General features: G+C 39.5%; 1 pseudogene; it reads left to right on the plus strand.

Annotated features, from left to right (window-relative positions):
• Positions 1–1,962: 1,962 nt before the first annotated feature.
• LOC103265550 lies at positions 1,963–2,937 on the plus strand (annotated as a pseudogene).
• Positions 2,938–13,047: the final 10,110 nt, after the last annotated feature.

Consider the following 13,047-nt stretch of genomic DNA (forward strand, 5'->3'; position numbering starts at 1 on the left):
TATTCAGGGGTAAAGGGATTGGTTTTACTTCTGTTTGTCAATCTCCTATTCTTTATGTACGTCCTCTTACTTTGTTCATTCTGAAGTTGCACTGTAGGTTGGAGGTGGTCCTTTTTGCAGTTTTGAGATGTACTTAAGGGGAGAGCTGTGATTCAAAATCTGTCTGCAGGTCCTGGTATTCGCTGACAGGCGTGTGGATAATGTGGAACCCACTTCCCACTGCCCTGGAATCTTTCCAGGGCAGTGGGGCTGTAGGTTTACTCCCTGAAATAAAATGTGGTTAGCAGAGGGGAAAGAATGGAGCAGATAGTGGGTTGAAAAGGGGAGTGGAGAGATAGAGGAGTAAAGGGGGAAACAAACGAGTGTGCCAACAAATAGAGAGAGAGGCCTATACTGAAACAGATAAAAACAATAGACCACCGCTACAGTCGAACCAACTCTCATACAAACAAAAATAAAACATATAGTGATGCTAGCATACCAGCTATCCAACCATCTTATTAGTGTGCTGTTCCTCTATACAAAGACCTGGTTCACAGACAGAATAAAAGAGAATAAAAGGATAGGGAAAAGAGAAAAAAGGGAACAATACAGTACGAATAGAATTAAGTCATTAAACTAATAGAATCAATGAATCACACTCTGAGACATTTCGTTTAAGTCCGTTGTCCTTTCAGGCCTGATTTCTCGTTTTTTTTTTTTTTTTTTTTTCAAGCTGGTAAATTAGTTTGCAGTTAGGGTCAGTTCCCCTGATCTGCTGTGAAGGACAGTTCAGAATAACCTCGGTTCAGAAGTTTAGTCTATGTCTTTATGAGCTTGTCTCTCCCGTTTCGGTGTTGTTACCTTGAATCGCCAGCAGGTGGTGCTATCTCATCTGCTCGCCCCAGAGGGGGTGGGGCCGGACAGGAACAAGATGGCTGCCTGCCTCCGAGCAGGCAACAGGAGCCCCGCGCCGGGTGGGCAGGACAGTCTCCGTCGCAGGAGCGGTGGCAGCGATCCCAGCAGATCTTCCCTGAAGCGGTTTGATGTGGATCTCCTCCAGCCGGGTTGTGATGAGCTACCCGTGCCAGAGGCCGCGGCGGGCACGGCGGCGGCGACGGCTGCGGCGGCGGCGGGAGCGCTGGTGGGGGGAGGGGCTGCGGTAGCAGCGGGAGAGGGCGATGCAGTAAAAATGTCCAGTCCTTGCGATGTTCCAGTGATAGCGATGGCCGAGCTCTGTTTGAGGAGTAGGCTGCGATGCTGGGGTCCCCAGCCTCCCGGGGGCGAGAGTCAGAGACCCACTGCAGATCTCTGTTTTTAAACTTATAATTAAACATTCTATACAATAGATTTAAACATTATTCTTTGGATTATCTATTCAATTTTGTTCTCTGAAAAACTGGTGAATATTCATATCAAACCTGTTTCTGCTATTAACTCTATAGGTGTACTCAGTTATTGCTTTATTCAAATGTTATAATCTTCTTAGAGAAAAACAGGAGGAGGATTCTCTCCATTTTACAGATAAATGGAATCATACAACCACTCCACAGTCACAACAATCATACTTAGAGAATAAGCAACTGTGCCATCTTCCTTCTTTTGCTATGTAGTAGATGGGGATGCTTTGCCTATAGTGAAGGGGTGGTAAGGAGCCCATCTTCCTGTGTCCAAGAGTAAAATATTGGCAAAATACAAAACTGGGAATTAGGAAGTTCTCATTTCACTTATGTATGCATTGGACAAGTTACTCTTCTTGAGCTAATTTGAAAAAAGTTAAAACATAAGTTCCCCAAAGTCCATCTTTGCTCAAAAGCTTTGGATCTCATCACAATTCAAGAGGAAATAAAGATATAAAAGCAGAAGAGCTCCTATTGTGATGAATTTGCTGGTAGTAGATCTATCAACAGAATATATAAAATAACTATAAGCTAATGCTTGGAACTTGGAAGGAACTGATTTTATCTGTATCCACAGCCAGTCATGATCACCAAGGTTCTGGAAGTAGATAATCATACAGTGACAACGTATTTCATTCTTCTGGGATTTCCAACAAGACCAGCCTTCCAGCTTCTCCTCTTCTTTGTTTTCCTGGCAACCTACCTGCTCACACTGCTAGAGAACCTTCTTATCATCCTAGCCATTTGCAGTGATGGGCAGCTGCACAAGCCCATGTACTTCTTTCTGAGCCACTTTTCTTTCCTGGAGATGTGGTATGTCACCGTCATTAGCCCCAAGATGCTGGTAGACTTCCTAAGCCAAGACAAGAGCATTTCCTTCAATGGCTATATGACTCAACTTTATTTCTTTGTGACCTTTGTCTGCACTGAGTATATCCTCCTTGCTGCCATGGCCTTTGACCGCTATGTAGACATATGCAATCCACTATGCTATCCAGTCATTGTGACCAACCAGCTTTGTGGTACACTGGCTGGGGAATGCTGGTTCTGTGGACTCATGACTGCCATGATTAAGATGATTTTCATAGCCTGACTCCACGACTGTGGTTTGCCTCAGATCAATCACTACTTTTGTGATCTCTCTCCACTCCTCAATATCTCCTGTGAGGACTCTTCACAGGCTGAGCTGGTGGACTTCTTGGCCCTCTTGGTCATCGCTATTCCCCTTTGTGTAGTGGTGGCATCTTATGCCATCATCCTCACTACCATCCTCAAAATCCCATCTGCTCAGGGTCGCCAAAAGGCATTCTCCACCTGTGCCTCTCACCTGAGAGTTGTAGTACTGTTCTATTCCACAACCCTTTTTACCTATGCCTGCCCCAAGCTCATGTATGCCTACAATGCCAAGAAGGTGGTATCTGTTCTCTACACTATCATCGTTCCACTTCTCAACCCCATCATTTACTGTCTGAGGAACCGGGAAGTAAAGGCAGCCCTTAAGAAGACCATACTTTGCAGAGGAAGTGGACCCCAGGGAGATGGGACGTTTAGTAGTTAAAAAGCTTACAGAATTCCTTCAGGTTTGAATCAGGAGATGATTACTACAAACATTGTTTTCTCAATCTTGTGTTTGGTTATCTTTCAAGCTCCAGTACTATAACACTGCTCCCCTGTGTGTGTGTGTGTGTGTGTGTGTGTGTGTGACCATACATACACAAACATGACTAAAGAACTATATTCCCAGAAAGTAGGCTCTACTATCAGGTAAAGACACTTGTTTTAAATATTTTACAAAATCTATTTGAAATGAGAAAGAAAGGAAGAGAAGAACAGAAGGAGAAAGGGAGGGAAGAAGGGAAGAAACTTTCTTCATACAACTTACCAAAATAAATTCCAGACAATATAAAGTTTGATACAAAGAACAAAACCATTTTTATCTCTCAAGTTAGAAAATTACTTTCTAGCATTCTATTTATCCTGTAGAAGTGAAAGAAAAAGATTTTTTATTTAAATGTATTCCTGCCACATGTGATGGTGTGCACCTGTAGCCCAAGCTACTGGGGAGGGTGAGATGGTAGGATCCCTTGAGACCAGGAGTTTGAGTTCAGCCTGAACAAACAGGGAGACCCTGTCTCTAAAAATAATAATTTCTAACTTCTTAAGGCTTTTAAAAACAATACATAAAATCTACATCAAATAACAAAGTGACAACTATTACCAACCTATTAAAAACACATCCAGATAAACTTTTAAAAATTAAGCTCTTGATGAAAAAGTAGGTTAAGAATATAAGTGCAATTTTAAAAGCAGGCCTAAAATGAGGTATAGGATGGGTCCTAATTCAATATTACCGGTGTCATTATAAAAAAAGAAAATTTGGACACAGATGCAGACAAAGGAAAGATGATGTTAAGACAGTCAAGTTACTGCAGTAATGTATCTACAAACCAAAGAATGAGAAGTATGGCTGGCAAACAAACACCAGAAGCAGAAGAGGCAAAAAAGAATTTTTTCCTTGAGCTGTCAGAGCAAGTATGACTTTGCTAGCTCTTTGATTTCTGGTTTCTAACTTCCAGAATAGTAAGACAATAAATTTTGTTGTTTGAAGCCACTCAAATTTTAGTACTTTGTAATCGCAGCCCTAGAAAATTAATAAAATGGCCATTAACTTCCATAATGCTTAATAGAAATACAAAAAATACAATTTGAACAATATCAAGGTGCCCAAACATTTTAATTGGTTATTTATAAGAGATACTATGTCATGGATAACAATGTAAGGACACAGAATTTATATTATACTGTCTGTAGTTTTATGCATTAATTCAAACTCTATAAGTCAGTCTAAAAATTAGATTCCTTTGACCCTATAATTTCAAATCTAGGAGTCTGTATTGGGAAGATAACTTATAAAACTGTAAGCACACATATTCAACTCAGCACTTTTAATAAAATATTAAAAGCATGCAAATTTCCCAAACCAGTGATATGATAAAGCAAAATGTGTTTTATCTATGAGATAGAATGTGATGCAGATAAAAGTCATTTTCTAAAAATTTACATAATATCAAATGGAAAAACAGGTTATAAAATTATGATCATTTTAATTCTATAAAAATTATAGTAGTAATGAAGATATAGTTATTGGTATATAGATAGATATATGTGCATATTAAAAAGGCCTAGAGAGATTTAAATGATGCTTTAAAGTTATTTTCTCCAGAGTTATGACTTATTTTATAATTACCTGTATTTTCTGAAAGTTCTATATTGAATATGTATTAGCTTTATAATTACTATACACCTAAAATATTAACTACACACAGAAAAATTTCTGGGGCTGTTGTTTTAATACACTTCTATTATTTAAACCTCACTAATAAAGAAGACTCAGTGGATTGTAATCCCTCATTATTGATACTATGTTGATGGTTTTATGGAGTAAATATCACCACTTTTACCTCTGACCAAGTTCATACATCAGTTGAGAAGTTATTTGTTTTATAGGACAAATAAAACAACAAATGGAAACCAAAATATAATTTTTACTACTATTTATGGTTAGGTTGGAGGAAATGGCTTCAGAAGAAAAAAAGTCGACTTCCTATTACTGAACCCTCCAATTAGATAAACTTTTGCCCTAATCAACCAGTATAGTCAGATACTTTTAGGTCTCCCCATTAGGGTTTTGATTTCTGTGACCTGTTGGTTTCTAAAGAGAAGAAATGAAGAATGGGGATGTATGTAAGCACCTCCTTCCAAACAACCAGAAGTGAATAGAGAAAATCTTGCTTTGTGCAAACCAGAGAAGTTAGGAAAACTGAATATATGTTCCATAATAAGTTTTACAAAGCTTATATGAAATTTTTCCAGTCACTTTTGAAATAAAGTTGGTTAGCACATGCATTTTACAAGAGATACATTTTAAACTCAAGGACACAAATAAGTCAAAAGAAAAAGGTAGAAAAGGTATATCGTGTGAAACAGTAACCAACTAGAACAGCAGTGACTATATCAAATTAGACTAAGTGGGCCTTGTTACGCAAATTGTTACTAAAGACAAAAGTCAGACATTTCATACTGATAAAAGATTCAGTTCATCAAGAAGACTTATCAAGTGTAAACATACACTCAACAAACAACAGAGCCTCAAAATATATGAATAAAAAACTGACAAAATTGAAGGGAGTTATAGACAATTCAACAATAATAGCCAAAGGCTTCAGTACTCCCACTTTCAATAATTGATAGATCAAGCAAACAGAAAACCATCAAAGATATTTAAAACTTAAACTACACATAAGCCAAATAGTCTTATTCATCTGTAGAACCTTTCATCCAACAAAACAGAGCACACATTATTCTCAGATACCCATGGGACATTCTTGAAAATAGACCATTTGTTGAGAGGTCAGAGGAGAGGAGAAAACCAGGACAGTTTAATGACTTGCAAGTCAAAGGATTAAAATTCTTCAAGAAAAGAATGTTCACCAATGTCAGATGCTGTGGAATAAACACACAATAAGATGGCGCATTAGAGGCATCACCCGTTGGAACTTTGTTAAATAATACGGAAAGGCCAACATGGTGAACTCCAATTTAAGAAGGAAAACAGATATTCATTAGAACGGCAAAGGACACCTGAGATTTCAGAAAAGAAAAGATGAGCAAATAGCCTCCACAATAGTGCTCTGCAGAGAAAAAGGAGTGTGACCTTGAAACATGGAACAATACTGAAAACTCCCCTCTGAGGCACACCTTCCAACCACGGGTCTGCTTATTCCAGGCCACAGGAGAACACTTCATTTATCCTGGATGCCAGAGCAGTCTTAGGGAGAGGCTGAGAGCTGATAAGAAGGAAAGGCACCCAGCAAAGCCATAGATATTCTCTCAAACCTGAGTTGGTGAGAAAGACACTATTTATGATAATTTCACTGTCTCAGCAACAGTGACTGCTGACGCATTCTGGTTTCTGCCCAGGGACAAGGCTGCTCGCTCTTGTTCTGGAGTAGGGAACCAGAGATAAGCTGGGAGCAGGGAGATCACCCTAGAGTTTGCAACCGGACATAAGCTTATCCCAGCTACAAGGTGGGACCAGAAAAAAATCCCTCCCCAAAGGGGAAAGGTTTGCAAGGGTCAGATCTACAACCTGGAATCAGTCTCTGCATGTCACTGCCTAGGTGCCCCATGATGACCGTCCCTTCCAGGCAGTTGCAGCAAAGGGCCCTAACAATACCAGCAAACACTAGAATAGCAACCTCAATGACAGAAGCCTAGCAGAAGGCCCCTAGTCCCTTGCTCTTGAACCTGCAGCCTGAGTAGAATACCTGTTGTAGCCATGGTTTCTTATGATATTATGTAACTAATGTCAGTTTTGCAACCTAAAATTCTTCAGTGAGCACCATAGTTAAGAATTCTAGTCTCTTTCCTGGACTAGTTGGGGTAGCATGCCCTAGCAATACTGAGGAAAAGGAGGGCCTCCCATTTCTATACAACTGAGAAATCAGTCTAAGTGGCAAAAGACCAGCAGAAGGATTCTCACCTCTCTGCACTTGAATCAGCAGCTTGAGCAGCATAAGTTTCTAATACTGTGGTTTCTCCCAGGTAGCAAGGCTGGAAGCCAAGTTCAGCTCTTTGATCCAAAATTGAACTGTAGGTGTCATTGCAAGACACCACAGTCTGCCTTCCAAGTCTGTTGGGGAAGTGTGGCACAATAGGACCAAGGATCAGGCAGCCTCCATTTCTATACACTTAGATTAGTAGCCTAAGCCACCATATCCCTCCTGGACAGTGATTCCTGCATAACAAGGTAAGCTTCACACACTAACATACCCAATCACCTGGAGTAGGAAAATGAGTCACCCCTCCCCCCCAACCCCAGTAGAGCCCTTGGTGCTGTGGTGCCACTACCTTCAGGGGCAGTCCTTGGTGCTGTGGTGTCTGTGCTCAATGTCCAGATATGTCCCAGGTATCTGGGGCTTGCACTCTTCTAGATTAGGAGCCCAGGCCTCCATTCCCTGCCCAAGCAGAGAACTCAAGGTAGCACAGGTCTCCTAACACCTCACCGAGGCACAACTCTGGATGCTCAGAGACTGCACACTAGATCCAGCCTGGAATGGGGACCTGGGCCTAACATCAGTGAACCTATAGGGGGGTCTGCCTAGTTTATCCCCACCCATTTTGGTTCTCCACTCCCCAGTGTTGAACTGGGAGCCCATTCCACAGTGTGCTCCTCAGACCAGCTCACTGCTAAGAAAACAGAGTGTAGCTGCTAGTAAACAAGAGACAAGTAAATACTCATCCACATTGGCTGTGGACAGCCATTACCCACAGGCACCTGCTGGCCTAGAGGTTGAACGACACATCACAACAGGTAATTACTGACACCAGCAGACACCATTGAAGAGTAAGTTCAGCCTCTCAAGAACCCCACCATCTTAGCCTCACAGGAAGCAATGAGCCAGTGCACACCCCAACTATATCACTATTGCAACCATCACATATATGTGTATGTAGCTGTGGTTTCTCATGAACATTGGATTCATAACAGGGGGAGCCCACATACACATATATTAAAGAAACTCATACAGATTAGCTGCCATAGCTTATTCAAATGAGAAAGAACCAGAGGAAAAACTGAAAATCTGAAAAAAAAGTCTTACTCCTCCGAAGGGGCTCTCCAAATCTTCAATGAAAGAACCTAACCATGATGAAATCCCTGAAATATCAAATACCAAATTCAGAACACTGATTACAAAGAAGTTCATTAAGATGCAAGATAAAGTTAACCAACAAAAATAAATTGTCAGAACAGTTCAGGAGGTGAAAGGAGAGACTGATAACATTTAAAAAAAAAACCCCATAAATAAAGAAAAAATTCAGAAGAATGAGCAAAACCTTTGAGAATTTAGAACTATGTAATGTGACCAAAGCTGTGAATCATGGGCATTCCACAGGGAGAATAAATCAAAGTGTATAAAAAATATCCTCAAAGAAATAATTCAAGAAAACTTCCCTGGTCTTGAGAGAAACCTAGACTTCAGATACAAGAAGCCCAAAGAAACTCTTTAAGACATATTACAAGAAGAACCTCGCCAAGGCATATCATTGACAGATTCTTCAAAGTGAACATGAAATAAATATACTAACAGCAATGAAAGAAGAACTGAATCATATAAAAAAAGGACATTAGATTAACAGCAGACTACTCACAGAAAACCTACAAGTCAGAAGAAAATGAAGTCTTATTTTCAATTGACTTAAAGAAAAAAAAAGCCAACCAAGAATCTTCTATCCAGCCAAACTAAGTTTTATTAATGAAGGAGAAATAAAGTCCTTCCCTAAAAAACAAACACTAAGATAATTTGTCACCATTAAACCAGCTCCACAAGAGATGCTCAAAGGTGTTCTAACTTGAAAATGAAATGATTCAGCAGGACTCAGTGGCTCAGCCTGTAATCCCAGCACTTTGGGAGGCCGAGGTGAGTAGATTGAGTCCTTGGGTTCGAGACCCGCCTGGGCAACTTGGTGAGACTCATCTCTACAATAAATCAAAAATTAGCCGGGCATGGTAGCATGTGCCTGTAGTTCCAGCTACTTGGAAGGCTGTGGCAGAAGGATCACTGGAGCCCAGCAGCTCGAGGCTGTGGTGGCCAGGAGCATGCCACTGCACTCCAGTCTGGGTGACAGAGTGAGAGACTCCAACTCAAAAAAAAGAAGAAAATGAAATGATTCATGTTATAACAAAAGATCACATGAGTATAAAACTCACAGAGCTTATACAGGAAGTATACATTTGAATATCCAAGTCAGATAGCTTACAGCACTATGGCAGGAACAAAACCTCACATATTAACACTAACCCTGAATATATATGGTGTAAATGTCTCACTTAAAGAAATCAGAGTGGCAAATTGGAGAAAAAAAAAGACTCAAGCATATGCTACCTAAAAGAGACTCACCTACTGGCCAAAGACAGTCACAGATTCAAAGTAAATGTGTGGAAAAAGACATGTCAGATGAATAAAAAACAAAAAGGAACAGGAGTAGCCATCTTCATATCAGATAGCACAGGCTTTAATAAAAAACAGTTAAAAAAAAGACGGAAAGTGTAGGCATTATATAATGATAAAGGGTGCAATTCAACAAGATTTATCTTAAACATACATGCACTGAATACCACGGCTCTCAAATTCATAAAGCAAATATTACTTGACCTTAGAAAACATATTGATAGCAAAAACATAATAGTGGATGACTTTAACACCTCATTCATTGCCATCACTAGACAGGCCATCAAAGCAGAAAATTAACAGAGAAACACGGGACTTAAATTGGACTATACATTCTTTTCATCACCACATGGAACATTCTCAAAAGTAGGCCATATGCTTGATCATAGAGCAAGTACCTATAAATTTTAAAGCATCATAGTTATGCCAAACATTTTTTCATGTATTTGTTGGCTGCTCATATATTTTCTTAGGAGAAGTGACTATTCATAATTTGCCCATTTTTTAATAGAATTGTTTGTTTTCTTTCATCATGTTTGAGTTCTCTGTAGATCCTAGACATTAGACCTTTGCCAGATACACAATTGGCAAATATTTTTTCCCATTCCATGGACTTCCCACTCTTTTAATGGTTTCTTTTGCTTTGCAGAAGCTTTTCAGTTTGATGAGGTCCCACTTGTCTATCTTTTCTGTTAAGGAATTCGCTTTTGAAGAGTTGTTCAGGACTTGGTTGCCTATTTCAATTTCCATAAGGGTGTTTCCTACATTTTCTTCTAGGATTCTTATAGTTTGCGGTTTTACATTTAGGTCTTTGATCCAGTTAGAGTTACTTTTTGTGTATGGTGATAGAAAAAGACATATGTGCAGCCAACAGATACGTGAAAAATGCTCAGCCTCACTAATCATTAAAGAAATGCAAATTAAAACCACACTGAGATACCACTCAACTCCAGTCAGGATGGCCATCATCAATAACTCAAAAAACAACAGATGCTGGAGAGGATGTGGGGAAAAGGGGACACTTTTACATTGTAGGTGGGAATGTAAACTAGTACATCCTCTGTGAAAAACAGTGTGGCGATTTCTAAAAAATCTGAAAATCGACCTTCCATATGACCCAGCAATCCCCCCTTCTGGGAATATACTCAGAGGAACTTAAATCACTCTATAATAAAGATACCTGCACAAGTTATTTATTGCAGCATTATTCACAATAGCAAAAACATGAAACCAACTGTGCTGCCCATTGAAAGTGGACTGGATAAAGAAAATATGGTACATTTACACGATGGACTATTGTGCAGCCACAAAGAAAAACAAAATTATGAACTTTGCAGCAACTTGGGTGGAATTAGAGACTATAATACTCAGTGATTTATCACAGAAACAAAGATCTGAGTAGCACATATACTCACCCATAAGAAAGGGATTGGCAGTAGTGGGACACTGCCAGTGGTAGGGAGCACATAACATCAATAAGGGTACCCACACTACCTGTATAATGACCATGTATGTACCTAACCCTCATTTGTACCCCATATTTTAAAAATAAAATAATTTTTAAAAATTATACCAAGCATCTTCTTAGACCACAGTGGAATAAAACTAGAAATCAACACTAAGAGAAGATTCCAAACCTACACCACTACATGGAAACTGAACAACTTGTTCTTGAATGACCCTTGGGTAAACAATGAAATTAAGCCAGAAATCAAAACATTGATTTAAACAAATGAAAATAGTGATACACATACAAAAACCTCTGGGACACAGCAAAATCAGTTCTGAGAGGAAAGTTTATGGTATTAAATGCCTACAACAAAAAGACAGAGAATCAGAAATCAATAGCTTAACCTTGCATGTTAAGGAATTAGAAAACAGGAAAAACCTAAACCTAAAGTTAGCAGAAGAAAATGAATAGCAAGTTCAGAGCAGAGCTAAATGAGACTGAGGCCAAAAAATGATATAATGAGTCAAAAAGTTGGTTCTTTGAAAGGACAAACAAAATTAACACACCACTAGTTGGACTAACCAAGAAAAAAAGACTCAAATAAATTTGGTCAGAAATGAGAGAGATAGCATAATAATCGATACCACAAACATATAAAAGATCATCAGAGACTACAATGAACACTTCTATGGCAATAAACTGGAAAAAATGGTACATTTTCAGAAATGTACCCAGAATAAATGGTTGCATTTCTGAAAACATATAAACTCCCTAGACTAAGCCAGGAAGAAAAAAATATTCTAAATAGACCAATAATGAGTAATTAAGTTGAATCAGTCATCAAAAAAATCTTCAAACAAACAAAAGCCGAGGGCCAGATGAATTCTTGGCCAAATTTTATCAAATGTACAACGAGCTGGCACAAATACTTTCAAAACTACTACTGAAAATCAAGGAGGAGAGAGCTCTCCCTAATTCATTCTATGAAACCAGTGTCACACTGATACTAAAACCAGGCAAACACACACACACACACACACACACACACACTCTACAAGCTAATCTCTTGCCTAAGGATTTTTTTTTTTTTTGAGTTGGAGTCTCATTCGCCCAGACTGGAGTGCAGTGGTATGCTCCCGGCCACCGCAGCTTCGACCTGCTGGGCTCCAGCGATCCTTCTGCCTCAGCCTTCCAAGTAGGTGGAACTACAGGTGTGCGCTATCATGCCTGGCTAATTTTGGGATTTATTGTAAAGACAAGGGCTTGCCAAGTTGCCCGGGTCGGTCTCAAACTCATGGGTTAAGGTAGTCCACTCACCTTGGCCTCCCAAAGTGTTGAGCTCACTGGCTGAGCCACTGAGCCTGGTCAGGATCTTTCTTTCTTTCTTTCTTTCTTTCTTTCTTTCTTTCTTTCTTTCTTTCTTTCTTTCTTTCTTTCTTTCTTTCTTTCTTTCTTTCTTTCTTTCTTTCCTTCCTTCTTGTTGGAATTTCACTCTGTTGCCCAGACTGGAGTGCAGGGGCCGCTCCTGGCCACCACAGCCTCAACCTGCTGAGCTCCAGAGATCCTTCCACTTAACCTTCCAAGTAGCTGGAACTACAGGCCACGCTACCACGCCTGGCTAATTTTTTTGATTTATTGTAGAGATGAGGTCTCGCCAAGTTGCCCAGGTGGGTCATGAACCAGCAGGCTCAGGCAATTCACTCACCTCAACCTCCCAAAGCACGGATTACAGGCTGAGACACTGAGCCCGGCAAGATTTTTCTTTAACAAAATACTAGCTAACCAAATTCAACAGCATATCAAGAAATTATCCATCAAGACCAAGTGGATCTTATTCCAGGGATTCAAGGATGATTCAATATCCACAATTCATTAAACATGACCCATCACATAAATAGAAACAAAAATAAAAACAAAATGATCATTTCAATAGATGCCAAAAAGACATTTGAAAAAAATCTAACATCACTTTATGATAAAAGTCCTCAACACACTGGTCTTTGAAGAAATATATCTCAAAATAAAAGAACCATATACAAAATAATAAGAACCCACAGCCAATGTTATACTTAATTGAGATAAGTTGAAAAAATTTCCCTAAGAACTGGAACACGATAGGGACATCCACTGTCACCATTTTTATTCAACATCATACTGGAAGTCCTAGCAAGAGCAATCCAGTAAGAGAAAGGAATAAAATGCATCC

Source organism: Carlito syrichta, unplaced genomic scaffold, assembly GCF_000164805.1.
Source record: "Carlito syrichta isolate Samal-C Ts95f unplaced genomic scaffold, Tarsius_syrichta-2.0.1 Scaffold306661, whole genome shotgun sequence".
Lineage (NCBI taxonomy): Eukaryota > Metazoa > Chordata > Mammalia > Primates > Tarsiidae > Carlito > Carlito syrichta.